Source organism: Vombatus ursinus, unplaced genomic scaffold (genome assembly GCF_900497805.2).
Source record: "Vombatus ursinus unplaced genomic scaffold, bare-nosed wombat genome assembly UNPS02009975.1, whole genome shotgun sequence".
Lineage (NCBI taxonomy): Eukaryota > Metazoa > Chordata > Mammalia > Diprotodontia > Vombatidae > Vombatus > Vombatus ursinus.
The window spans coordinates 68,083-82,959 of record NW_020949753.1 but is presented as its reverse complement, the minus strand read 5'-3'; the positions used below and the strand labels follow the sequence as shown (position 1 = coordinate 82,959).

The 14,877-nt window shown below is 38.2% G+C and overlaps 1 protein-coding gene across 1 annotated transcript in view; it reads left to right on the top strand.

Annotated features, from left to right (window-relative positions):
* LOC114036730 (alcohol dehydrogenase class 4 mu/sigma chain-like) overlaps positions 1-14,388 on the top strand; it is a 53,632-nt gene extending 39,244 nt beyond the window's left edge. Inside the window, exons 9-10 of the transcript XR_003568362.1 lie at positions 11,866-12,099; positions 13,966-14,388. The gene's annotated coding sequence lies outside the window, so the exon portion shown is untranslated. The remainder of the gene's footprint in view (positions 1-11,865; positions 12,100-13,965) is intronic.
* Positions 14,389-14,877: the final 489 nt, after the last annotated feature.

Sequence of the window (14,877 nt, the reverse complement as noted above, 5' to 3'; positions counted from 1 at the left end):
ATCATATCCCCCAAATGTAGGGATGCATAAGGTATCTGTAATGAATGCCCTTAATATTCTCAGTTAAATAGAAATCAAGACCTTCTTCAGGGACAGACAGACAGAAAGAGATGGACAGAGAGAGAGAAAAAGAGAGAGAGAAAGAGAGAGACAGAGAGAGAGAGCAGAGACAGAGGAAAGGGTGCATGTGGCATAGTGCAGAAGCTGTAGAAAGAGATAGGGGAAAGTTTGGAACCGGTGCAACTGCCAGTGTGATTCACTGAGTGAGGGAAGCATAAAATGATTGTCATGTTGCAGCAAAGAGGGCCTAGATGAAATTGGATAATGTGTTAGGCAAGATAGAAAGTTTGTGAAATTTCCCTATGGCAGAGGTTTGACAGAGTGTGAGTGTTGATTGGACAGAAAAGGAAAGGATTCAAGGACAAAGTATAATATATAATGGAACTAATCTATCAAGTTGGCAGAGATGATGGATGGATTAAGAAACTGGCCTTTTCAATTCTTTCAACTCAGCCTTTAGCTAATTCTCTTGGTGCAAGAGTTCTTAATTTTTTTTTGTCATGGGGCACCCTAGGAGTCTGGGAAAGCTTATGGACCTCTTTTGAGAACATTATTTTTTTTTGGCATGTGTGTGTTTAAGACATTAAACTTGTACTTTTATTAGTGCTGGATAATATAGAATTTTATCTAACATAACAATGCAAAATATATTTACATATTAACCATGCAACCAAAAAAAAAGGCCAGAAAAAGAAAGAGAAAAAAAAAACCATGCTTCAAACTGCACTCATAATTCATCAGTTCTCTCTCTGGAGAAGAATGAGTTCTTTAAAATTGTCATAGATCATTATATTGATCAGAGTAGCCAAGTTCATCATTGTCATAATATTGATGATACTGTATACAACATTCTCCTGATTCTGCTCACTTCACTTTGCATCAGTTTAAATAAGGCTTCCCAGGGTTTTTTGAAACCATCTCTTACAACTCTGACCCTTACCACTATTACCTAGACCTCTAAGGAGAAAATGTAGCCAATATAGCTCAGGGAGAATAAGTCCAAAGTAAATTGTTACATGTATCTTTGTTGAAAAGCGAGGCTTCCTGAAGAGATAGGAGAAAAATTAGATAAGAAAACAAATAGAATACCACCTTTATCATTTCTTACAGAACAATAGTATTTCATTGCAATCATATACTACTTGTTCAGACACTCCCCACTTAATGAGCATCCCTTCAATTTCCAATTTTTTGCCACCACAAAAAGAGCTACTATAAATATTTTTGTACATATGAATCCTTTTCCTTTTATCTTTTTGGGGCATAGATCTAATAGTAGTATTCCTGGGGCAACGGGCATATAGCTTTAGGGGCATAGTTCCAAATTGTTATGAAGAATGGTCGGACCAGTTCACAATTCCACCAACAGTACATCAGTATCCCTATTTCCCCATATCTTTCCAGCATTTGTCATTTTCCTTTTCTGTCATGTTAGCCAATCTGATAGGTATGAGGTGATACTTTAGAGTTGCAGAACAGTATTTTTAAGTGCATAAAACACATAGGAATACAAAGGAAACAAATTATATTGAAATACAGTTATCAATGTATTTTAAGGAACAAAACCAAATTCATTGTCAGGAGGCAACATGTCAAACTACCACCATCACCACTTGTGCTAGGCAAGTCAAACAACCACCACCGTCTTGACCAGTATTTCTTCTCAGTTAAATGGAGTTCAGCCCAGGACCTTGGTCTCTTCGGAATAGCCCAGTACCCTCAGCCATCACCCTGGGAAGCAACTCCTGTGGAGATCCAACCTGGCAGGTGCCACTATAGATTGTATAGATACTGCTACTTAAGACCTAGGAAAGAAATTTCTTGTCACCAGTCTTTGACATTGTCAAATGGTACAACATCAGAAACCCATATGGAAATGGCTTCAAAGAAGAGGTATTACCATCTGCTTTGAACCCTAAGGACCATGCAATTTTTCCATCTGATTTGCCTCTGAAAGATGAATTATCTCCCACATTAGAATGTTAGCTGCCTTACTTTTCTGTTTTGTATCACTAGTGCCTAGCACAGTGCCTTTGGACATAGTAAACACTTTAATAGATACTTTACTCGTTCATCCGTTCTCCAGATTATGACCCCCTATTTAGTAGATAAATGATTCTGCAAAAAGGCATTGTCATTGTACCATTCATCCCTCTCCATTTTTGTATTTAACCTAACATCTCCCATGGGCTAGCTAGCTTTGCCAATTTGTCAGCAGAAAATATCTTAACTAAATCTTTGCTTTTTTGTGCTAACATTGCCTATAATTATATCTCAGCAGCTTTTAGTTGCTGAGATTAATTTGTATTTTTAGAGGTCTAAGTTACATTAAAAAAATCACTTTCATTGCTTGTATTTACTTGGCATTTTCTGATTACCTGTAAGAAACTTTGGACTTGAATTGTCTTCATTCTCAAAACAGTGCTTCTCCCATATAAAGTAGGCCAGCTAGTTTGCCATTACCAAATGCATCTAGTTTGGCTCATGCATCAGTATTATTTTTTAATAATATGTTATTTTTAGGGATAGCTAGGTGGCACAGTGGATAGAGCACCAGCCTTGGAGTCAGGGGGACCCGAGTTCAAATCCACCCTCAGGCACATGATACTTGCTAACTGTGTGACCCTGGGAAAGTCACTTAACCCTGATTGCCTTGCCAAAATAATAATATGTTATTTTTAATTACATGTAAAAACAATTTTAACATTCTTTTTTTTTAAGTTTGAGTGCCAAATTCTCCATCCTTCCCTAAAGAAATTTGATATGTTATACATGTGCAATCTTGCAAGACAGATTTCCATATTGGTCATGTTGTGAAAGGAAACACAGATCTCTCCCCCCCCAAAAAAAAACATGAAAAAAAAAGAAAGTGAAAAATGGTGTGCTTTGATCTGCATTCAAACTCCATCAGTTCTTTCTCTGGAGGTGGATAGCGTTGTTTGTCATGAGTTCTTCATGATTATGTTGAATCATTGTATTGCTGAGAATAGTTAAGTAATTCACAGCTGTTCATCCTGCAATCTTGCTGTTACTGTGTACAATATTCTCCTGGTTCTGCTCACTTCACTTTGCATCAGTTCATGTAAGTCTTTCCAGGTTTTTCTGAAGTCTGCCTGCTCATCATTTCTTATAGCACAATAGTATTCCATTACATTCATATGCCACAACTTGTTCAGTCATTCCCCAATTGATGGACATCTCTTCAATTTCCATAAATTGGCCCTTTTGACATGTTTATTGATTGCTCCTGGTACTGTCCTCTTCAAACAGAACAAGTCTAGGTACATCAACTGATGTGTCTGTAACTATCACCAACGCTGTAACTAAAGTACAACTGGTGTATTTAATCAATTATTTTCTCCATCTTGACATAAAAAAATTAAAGCAATGTTTGTATTTCTTCTTCATTAATGCTTTTTATGCTATAAATACTATTTAAAGTTTAGATGCAGTAGTAAATATAATCCTACCCTTCAGGTTTGAAATCAAATTAAGAATGTCATTGAATGTAGTTGCACTGGAAGCATCAGTTAATTATGAAATTGGTCAGTTTACATGTAGTCTAGATGAAGCTGGCAACTGTATCCTTAACTTCTACATTAACATTTATTAAATGTCAACTTAAGCTCTTCTGTATGCCATTGTCATGCAATTGAAGTAATGACATAAAGCATACATGAATGTAAGTTTGTGATCAGACCTTCTCCCCTAAATCTCACCTGTCCTTAAACTTTGGTCACCCTTCCTCTGCCTATGGTTACCTACCAGCAAATGAGACATTTCACAAGAGAATGAGTTGTAAGGCTCACCTGCTTGCAGGAGAGGGACTGTGTAGTTGGTTGCATGGTTGCCAGCACAGAAAACAACCCATGGTAGCTACTCTGAGACTTCCTGCCATGAGGAATACTTATGTTGTTCCTCTATCTTCATGACTTCGACCCTTTGCCAACTGGCGCTAAAGTACTGACCCTGAAAATGCAACTAAACCCAAGCTGCATATTTGATCACCTCTATACTCCCTGGCCACACTCCTGAAGTCCTTTAGAAATTTCCCCTGTTGCCGCTCTAGATTCTCAAGGGTTGATCTGTTTTTCTGGCCAAGAGCTGCCTAGTAGCTCCCTTCTCTGCAGAAACCTGGCTCTGTGGGACACTAAAATTAAAGAAATAGGCCCACTATCCCCTAGTGTGCCTGCATTATCTCCTTTTTTTTTTTAAATTATTTATTTATTTTTAATTTATGGAATAAAACAAACATTTCCATAACATGGTGTAATGAAAAGATAATTGCACATGAAGCTATAACTCTATTATGCGCAACTTGCTATTCTTTTTTAATATATAATAAAATTATCATGTAAATTTCTTTTTTTTTGCTCCCCCAACCCTAGGATGGCTACTATTAGACACAAATATATATATATATATATATATATATATATACACACACACACACACACACACACACAAACACACACACACACATACACACTCACATATATATGTTTATGTGTGTGTATCAGTTCTTTCTCTGGATGCAAATAGAGTCTTTTTTCATATGTCCTTTCTAGATAATTTTTGTATTTATAATAGTGAAAATGACTTATTTGCTCAAAGGTAATACAATATTGCTGTTACTGTATACAATGTTCTCTTGGTTTTTGAGTCATTCCCCAATTGATAAATGGTCAAAGGTTATGAACAAGAAGTTTTCTAATGAAGAAATCAAAATAATTTACAGTCACATGAAAAAATGCTGTGTTATTTCCCTCTCCCTGCCTTCCAGGAATTCATTATCTTTTGGCCACTCAGCTCAGACTGTTGCTATAGGTATCATATTCCTTTCATGGGCAGAAATAAGGTATAACAGGAACAGATTAAGGAAATGGGAGAAATCCTTATTTAAGTAGATCAGGAAACAGAGGAACTGGAGAAAAAGAAAGATGAGGATGAGGAGTAGGAATTCAGTACCAGTCAGTTCAGCACCTTCAGAACAAGGAAGGATCAATAGTGTAGCCGGTCATTGATGCTGTCTATTCTGCCATGAGCTGATTTCAGATAATCAGATGCTTGGTTCAATCCAGTGTGTTCTCATCATTTTCCCTGAGAGCCTACCCTATAGCCTTTTCCACCATTCCACAATGCCTTGGTAAAATTCTAAGGTAAAGTTCCCATCTCAGTTTTGGATTCCTCCTACTTCTCAAATCTCCTGTTGGCAGGACCCCAGTAATAATTTCATCCATGCCTCTGCCCTCAGGTTCCCCAAAAGAGCACGCCACCTGGATCCAAAAACATCTATCACCACTCTGTGATCAAAAGTCCTGGGGCTAGGAGGCAAAAAAGCTGATGGAATGAATTTAAACTGATAAGTTAGTGACTAATAGTCAGTATTTGCATTTTTTATAAAATCTTCCCCCTTATCTAAGTGAATTTCTAATTAATATATATACACAGCTCCCTGGGAAACAGCTTACCAGCCCAGCATATGTAATATATGTGTGTGTGTATGTGTATATGTATGTATATATGTGTGTGCATATATACATGTTTGTGTGTATACATAATGTGTGTATGTATATATGTGTGTATATATATGTATGTATACACATACACACTATAACCAGACCTGGTTATAGTGTATGGTTATAGTATGATACAATAAAGAGGAAATCATCTGATAGAGCACCCTCCCTGGGAGTCAGTACCCAGGTTCAGCTTCTCTTAAGATGTTTTTAATTTGCAATCTCTTCAATAATGGACAATGAAAAGAGATTACAAATTAACTGGAAATTAAATAATCTGATCCTAAAAAATAAGTGGGTCAAAGAACAAATCATAAAAATAAGGGATAATTTCTTTAAAGAAAAAGACAACAATGAGACAGCATACCAAATGGGATGTAGCCAAAGGGTACTTGGGAAAAATTTATATTGTCTACATCAATAAAATAGAGAAAAAGCAGAACAATGAATTGAGAATGCAACTAAAAAAAACTAGAAAAAGAACAAATAAAAATCCTCAATTAAACACCAAATTGGAAATCTCAAATTCTTATTCTTCATTCAGATGGTTTTGGCATCGGGAATAGTCATATTTTATATCAGCAATTTGGATAAATTCTTTTGTGTCACAAAAGCATGTGCTGAATGAATGAATCAATGAAAACTCATCCTCTGAGCACTTACTATGTGCAAAGGATGAAGGAAACAAGTAGAAAAGAAAGGCCATCCTCCTCTCCAGGAGCTCATATTTTAAAGGGGAGAGAACATCTATATAAAGTTTCTGCTGTTAGAAATATGGTATCAAATATAAATGGAATACACAATATAATCTCAACTAAATTGTGTTTTGTATTGATTAGGAGACAACGTAGATAATTTTCATCAAGTAAAACATTCCTCTTCTAAGTTGTTCTCCAAGGCTTTCCTTAATAGAGAGATGGCTGTGAATTCTCAGGAGCTGTACCAGCACAACCCAAGGTCTGTCAGGATTTTCTGTGCTGAAAACGTTTCTAGTATGGAGGGCACATTGATTATTGTTTCCACATGTTTCTGAACTTTTTTCACTATATTGACAAGTTGTGCTAATTTTTAAGAGGTCCAGAAAACATGTGTAATGTGTAACCCCTGTGGACTTCCCACCTCCATGAAGGGGTAGGTTGGAGATGTCTTCTCATATCTCCTCTTTTGAGTCCTGCTTGATCTTCATAATTTTGCTACATTTACTTTATTTTTTGTCATGTAGTTAGTTGTTCTTTCCCTTTATATTGTTTTAGTTATCATGTATATTGTTTTCTTGGTTCTTCTTACTTCACTCTGCATCAGTTCATGTAGATCTTTCCATGCTCCTCCAGTATTCATCATAAAATACATTATTTCTTACAGCATAGTAATATTCCATCATATTCATGCACATAATTTGTTTAGCCATCCCCCAATTGATGGGCATCTCTTTTGTTTCCAATTCTTAAATATCACAAAAAGTGTCACTATAAGTATTTTGGAATATATATGGACTTTTTTCTTATTGATTGGATTCCTTGAGTAGAAACCCAGTAATGGGGTCTCTGATTCAAAGACATGGAAAATTTCGTTGCTTTATTGGCTTAATTCCAAATTGCTTTCCAAAATGGTTGTACCATTTCACAGCTCCACCAACAAAGTATTAGCGTGCCTATCCTTCCACAGCCCCTCTACAGTGACTGTTGTCATTTTTTTGGTCATTTTTACTAATTTGCAAGGCATGAGGTGGAATTTCAGGTTTGTTTTGATTTGAATGTCTTTTATTATTAATAATTTGGAGAATTCTTTCATGTGGTTGTGAATATTTTGCAGTTGTCCTTTTGAGTACTATACTGTTTATTCATATCCTTTGACCATTTATATATTGGGGGATGGATTCTGATCATATTATACTTACTAATTGTATATGAATCTGAGTTACCAAATCCTTGTCAGAGAAATTTGATGTGAAGATTTAGGTAGTGTCACAGATCCTCCTCCTCCTGGGTGCTGGAGTACTCTATACATGGTTTGCTCCTGGACTGATCCATCCGCAATATCAGCAGACTTCTTTTTCTATCTATACAGAGTTAGATTTTCCCATCAAGATTCAATCTGGTGAGTTGTCTAGATCTTTTCGGACTTTTGTAGATGGAAACTCAGCTGTACTACTTCCTACTTTCTGCCATCTTGCCTCTGCCTCCAGCCTTGGGCATTTTCACTAGCTGTACCTCATATATGGAATGCTTTCTATCTCATAACCACCTCCTGCCTTCTCTGGCTTCCTTCAAATCCCTGATAAATTTCCACCTGGTATAGGAAGCCTTTCCTGATCTGTCTTAATTCCCTCTACTGATCAGTTCCCATTATCCTGAAATAACTTATGTATACAAAGTTATTTGCATGCTACCTCTTCCATCAGATTGTAAACTGCTAGACTTAGGGGTAGGAAACCTGCAGCTTTGAGGCCTCATGTGGCCCTCTAGGTCCTCAAGTGTGGCCTTTTGACTGAATCCAAACATCACAGAACAAATCACTTTAATAAAAGAATTTGTTCTGTGAAACTTGGATTCAGTCAAGGGCCGCATTTGAGAACCTGGAGGGCCATATGTGGTTTTGAGGCTGCAAGTCTGTTTTTTATGATTTTTGTATCTCCAGCACTTAGCATAGTACCTGGAAATCATCTTTGTCTCTCTTTTGGTTAAGAATACATCTCCTGCCCACAGCTCTAAGAAGTATATGATCTCCTTCTCTTCTTTTTTTCTTGTACTATGATCTTTAATATATGGTTGCTTATACCTAAAGTAATAAGGCAATACCATATCTATGAAGCTTATTGCTGAAGTGGAACAGTGATGTGCATAATGGTAGATGGTAGGTAATCCATGGAACAGAAATCTTGACCTCAGTCAAGGAGGACCACCAAAGCTAGTGTATTATAAAGGGATCTCAGGTAGCACTAATTCCTATGTCCAGTGATTGAATTAGTCCAGGAAAATGACAGCAGAAAGTGATTCCTTACATAAAATTTGGTTTCAATACCTAATATATAGCACATGCTAAACAGCATAATAAGATTCAGGTTTTTTGTTTGTTTTTTTTTTTAAATCTACTTGTTGGGTCTCCCTGGAGCTATTCTAAAAGCTCGTGGTCCCACATGTGTAGTAGATGTTTCATTTGTTCTAGTAGCATCTTTTTGAGTAATTCAATGTTAATGGCTATTCAGAACTTGAAATTTTCAGAGATTAGCTTTGAAATTGTCTTAACATGGCTCAATGGATAACCTATTTAGTGCAGAAAATATTATGTTCAAAATATTATGCCAAAACATTACATTCAGTGACTTGCATATAATAGATGCTTCATTAATGTTTGTATTTTGTACAGTTGTATGTGAAAAATGGTATAAAAAGAGAGCTTTATGATTAGCAAGGCAGCCAGGTGGCACAGTGGATAGAGTACTGGTGCTGGAGTCAGGAAGACCTGAGTTCAAATCCAGCCTCAGACATTTACTAGCCATGTGACCTTGATCAAGTCATTTAACCCTGTTTGCCTCAGTTTCTTCATCTGTCAAATGAGCTGGAGAAGGAAATGGCAAACTGTTCCAGTATCTTTGCCAAGAAAACCTCAAAAGGGGTCACAAAGGGTCAGACAAGACTAGAAACAACTGAACAATGACATGATTGACAGACAAGTTTATATTGTGAGACAGGAGAATAACAGTTCGCTAGAGTGATGTCCTGGTACATACTGAGTGTTAAAAGACCTAGAAGACCTCCAATGTTTTTGGTAGATTTTTCCATAAAGGTTCTATGAGAAGACATGAGTAAGAATTCCATAGAATGATCAATTATGGATGGTTTGGGATTTGTACCACAGCAGTATCCACATTATTGAGCTCACGGGTACACTGCAATCCATTGACAAGCAAGAAACAATCAATCAATAAGCAATAATCAATTAATAAGCTATTAAAGATCTACTGTATGCCAGGCACTGAGGTAGGCCCTGGGTCCTACAAAGAGAAGAAAGTAAACCATTCCTGCCCTGAAGGAGCTTACCTTCTATTAGGGGAAATTACATGTGTATATATAATAGATACAAAATACATACCAATCCAATACCTTTTTTGGTAGGGAGGCACTAACTCTGAGGAATCAGGGAAGGCCTAAAAAAGATCTACGTAAAGTTACTTGTAACAGTCAAATAGTTACTTATTCTTCTTTGGCAAGTGCCGGTATGTGTTTCCTTTAATAAGAAAGTTTCTCCTATGCCCAAAGGGCTATAAAAATGTGCATACCTTTTGACCTAGCAATCCCACTTCTGTATCCCAAAGAGATCATACAAATGGGAAAAGGACCCACATGTACAAAAATATTCACAGCAGCTCTTTCTATGGTGGCAAAGAATTAGAAATTGAGGGGATGCCCATCAATTGGGGAATGGTTGAACAAGTTGTGCTATATGAATGTAATGGAATACTATTGTGCTGTAAGAAATGATGAGCAGGCAACCTTCAGAAAAACCTGGGAAAGACTTGTATGCACTGATGCTGAGTGAAGTGAGCAGAACCAGGAGAATGTTGTACACAGTAACAGCCATGTTGTGTGATGACTAATGTTGATAGACTTAGCCCTTCTCAGCAATTCAAGGATCTAAAACATCTCCAAAGATCTCATAATGGAAAATGGTATCCACATCCAAAGAAAGAACTATGAAGTTTAAATGCAGATCAAAGCTTACTATTTGCTGTGAGGGACTGTCTGATGTTGGCAGCTACCAGGCTGGGCGCTGTGGCAAGAGTAGGGTAGGATCTGGGTATTTTGGAAGTCGAGGCAGGGGCTGTGGTAGGCAGAGTCGTGGTGAACTGGGATGGGCTGGATACGGAGAAGCCCTGAGGCAGTGGGCAGTGCTATGTGAGATAAGCTGGGTGCAAGGAAGTAGCCGGAGCTTGAGCTCCTGAGGCAAGGGGCGGTGCCACGTGGGAGTGGGAAGGCAGAGGACTGAGTTCCCTTTGCTTGGTCCCCTCCCTATATGCAACGTCATCCCCAGACGCCTCTTGTGACCTTCCTGACTTCCTGGGTCCCTTCGTGCAGCACTGACCCAGACCCCTCCTCCCAGTATCTGAGTCTGACTTCCTAAGTCACGTACTCTGTTTATGCAACGTCAATCCCAGGTGCCTCCTCCCTGTATCCGGTCCTAGCCTCCTACGTCACTCCCTCCCCCTTGGTGTGCTAAACTCAGACAGCCCCTTCTGGTATCTGACCCTACAATCATTGGCTAGTAAGCGGGATGGGGAGGAGGGGCTAGGTAGGTATTTAGGAACGAGCGTGGTCAGATCACACGCGCTCTCTCTTGGCTCCTGTTCTGTTGCTCTGGCCTTGCTGCTTGGGCTTGCTATGATGGCTTGCTGTGATGGCCTCTGAATAAAGCTCTGGTGTTGGCGCCTCCCGATGGCTCGTCTCTGTGTGTTTATCCGGCTGAGGACCGAAGACTCGGAAGTAAGTATGACTCTGGCAGCCTGCTCCTTATAGGAGGAGAGGGTATCGGCGCGCGGCCGGCAGAAGGTCGGCACACGGCCAGTACAATTTGCTATTTTTTGTCTTCTGTTTTCTTTTGTTTCTTCTTTCTTATGGTTCCTCCCATTAGTTTAAATTCTTCTTCACAACATAACTAATGTGAAAATACGTTTAATAAGAATGTACATATAGCTTACATCAGATTGCACACCAACTTGGGAAGGGGAAAAGGGTGGAAGGCAGAGAAAATTTTAAAACTCAAAAGCTTATGGAAGTGAACTTCAAAAACTAAAAAAAACAAACTAAGAAATTTTAAATTTTTTTCAAAAAAATGAGAAAGTTTCTCTGTCTCTGATCTTTAAACTGCCTGTGTTCTTAATCCCTTCATCATTTCACAGTTACCTAGGTTGTATAGTTGTTGGAGTGCCCAACTTGGAATCAGGAAGAGCTGAATTCAAATCCCATCTCCAACACTTGCTAGCTGTGTAACTTTGGGCCAGTCACTTTGCCTCTGTGTGCTTTAGTTTCTGAATCTGTAAAATGGGGACAATATGTACCTCCTGGGTTTCTTGTGATCAACAATGTGACATGCTATTTGTAAAGCTTTTTGCACATCTTGAAGTATTACAAAAATACTATCATCATTATCATTGTTATTATACCAGTTTACCAGTGGCTGCAAATCATGCTCTAGATCTCATGTTTCCCAAGATTCCAGACTTACTACAATCTCAGTTTTATTAGTATAATCATTAATTATAAGGTCCTGCATTTTTTCATCACCATAGGTCACCCCTGGATCTATTGTCTTTGGGCTGGGAGGAGTTGGCCTCTCAGTTATTATGTGGTGTAAAGCAGCAGGTGCTTCCTGGATCATTGGAATTGACATCAACAAAGACAAAGTTGAGAAGGTCAAGGCATCAGCCCTAAGGATTATACAAAGTCCATCAGTGAAGTACTGAAGGAGATGACTGGCAGTTTTGTAGTGTACACATCTGAGGCCATTGGGCACCCTGTTGGAGGTAACATAAGCAATCAATAACTCAAGAAAGAATGTACTTCCCTGAATTATTATAATAATAATAATAATTAGCACTTCCATAAAACTTTAAGGTTTGCAATGCAATATACACACACGTATGTGTATAATATATATATATATACATATATTACATATATATATAAAATCTCACATTTGATCCTCACAACAATCCTTCTAGGTAGGTGCTATTATCATCCCCATTTTACAGATGAGGAAACCGAGGCAGGTAGCAGTTAAGTGAGTTGCCCAGGGTCACCTAGTAGCTAGTGAATTTCTAAAATTGGATTTGAACTCAGGTCTCCCTGACTACACTGAACCCCCAGCTACTTAATGAGGAGAAAAGTGATTCAATTCATGGGACCTGAAAGAGTTCAACCTGCACAAAATATCTACCTAAAAAGGACAGGGTGGAAGAGGGAAGGAAGAAGCCATAGGACTGCTCTGTAAAGAGAAACAGAGAGATAGACACACACAGAAACAGAAAAGACAAAAACAAAGTGACAGAGTCAGAGAAACAGATAGACAAATGCAGATAAAGAGACAACGAGACAGAGAGACTGATAGAGAGAAGGGGGAAAGGAGGGGAGGAGAGAAGAGAAGAACAGAAAGAGGAAGGAAGAGAGGAAGGAAGGGAGAAAATAGAGGAAGGGAATGAGGGAAGAAGGAAAGGAGGGAGGAAGGAAAGAAAGAAGGAAGGAAGGAAGGAAGGAGGGAAGGAAGGAAGGAAGGAAAAGAGAAAGGAAGGAAAGAAAGAAGAGAGGGAGAGAAAAGGAAGAAAAGAAGGGAGGAAGAAATGAAGGGAGGGGACAAGGAAGGAAAGAAGGGAAGAAGGAACTAGTTTTCAGAAATGATGTGCATTAAACTAAGTTGTTGCATGAGAAATAAGAAGTTACCTCTACAACGCACAGTTGTTTTCCTATTTCTTTTTAAAATTTTAATGAAAAATCAACAAAGTGAAAGGGTAAAGAGTTTGGGTACAGTTTTGTTGTTGGTTCATCTTAGGCAGGGTGGCTAGTGACACCGGCTTGAGAACGTTTCAGCACTGGAAATATTATGAACCTGATTTATTTGTTTTTTAAATGACAGCATGGTGTCTGTAAGAAGTGATATGAAGCGTCAAATCAAGCAAAAGAACCATGCCCCTACATGTTTGTATAGCTTTGGTTTCTTGTGTAATGAAACCTGTTTTGAAAATAGTAGAGGATTGGCTGTTCTTATCCTCCTGCCTAGATGTATTTTCCTCTTGAAGGCAAAAATATAAGATCACAGATTAAGTTAGGCTTACTGTGGGGGCAGCTGGATGGCACAGTGGATAGAGTGCCAGGCATGGAGTCAGAAGGCTCATCTTCCTGAGTTCAAATCTGGCTTCAGACAAATAGGGTTGTGTCTTGCCCAGGGTCATACAGCTACTAAATGTCTGAGGCTGGATTTGAACTTGAGTCATCTTGACTCCAAGGGCACTGTACCACCTAGCTGCCCTGGAAAGGACATTAGGGCTCATCTATTCCCACCCCCTTACTTCACAGGTGTGAAAACTGAGACCTAGTTTTAGATCTAAAACACATCACTCCTTACAGACCTTAAGATCAGTGGAAGTGTCCTCAGACCTAACTGAGCCCCAAATCTCCTCTCAGGCTTCACTCATGACTGAGTGTCCCATTCAGTTATGGAAGTTAATTCTTCACCTCCATTATTCTTTTAATGAACTACTTCATTTACTATCTAATGTGCACTCTAGATAGAAAGGCACATGATAGTTTTAAGCAGAATCTGGCGCTCAAATACCCTTGATTAGAAGACATGGAAACAAGCTATTAACAGGTATTCTATTTTTTTTTTATTTTAGGATTCAAACAGTCCTGGTGATGTGAGCTCCTAAGACGTAGGAGATATGTGTGATCTATCCCAGATTCTTTCTCTGAGATTTCACTTTTATACACTAATGATAGAAGATGGATGTCTCTCTCCCGTGGGGCAAGCACAAAACAGAAATAAAGTTTGTTGGAATACACAAGCACCTTTTATAAAGATTGAAATTGTCACTGTCATAATTCAGTTCACCTGGGGTAGAAGCAGGTGCTGCTATTCTTCTTGGTTTTTTACTTTGAAGAAAATGGATTATCTGGCCTAGAATATCACATAAAGGTGTAAGCTCACATTACTTTTGACTGAAGTGAAAATTTTAAGTAGAATCCCAATATCCTTTGTTCAAAGGTAGTGAGAGCTTCATATACTGTCAGGGAGCTGGGCTATGCATTGTATAGTATGGATGGGGCTACAATGAAATTCTTGTTAAGACTTTCCAAGATATAAGTCTGTGCCTGTCTTTTTCCTTCTTCACTTCCTTTATGCTGCAAAAGAAGATGGATACTTTTAAATACACCTTTTAAAAGTAAATTGAATTTAGATATAAAGGCTGATACTGTAAGCAAACTGGGAGAGCAAGGAATAGTTTACCTATCAGATTTAAGGAGAACAGAAGAATTCATGGCCAAACAGGAGATAGAAAACATTACAAAGTGCAAAATGGATAACTTTGATTACATTAAATTGAAAAGTCTTTGCACAAACAAATCTAATACAACCAAGATGAGAAGGAAAGTAGAAAATTAGGAAAGAATTTTTACAACCAGTCTCTCTGATAAGGGCCTCATCTCTAAAATATATAGAGAATTAAGTCAAATTTATAAGAATACAAGTCATTCCTCAATTGATAAATGGTCAAAGGATATGAACAGGCAGTTCTCAGATGAAGAAA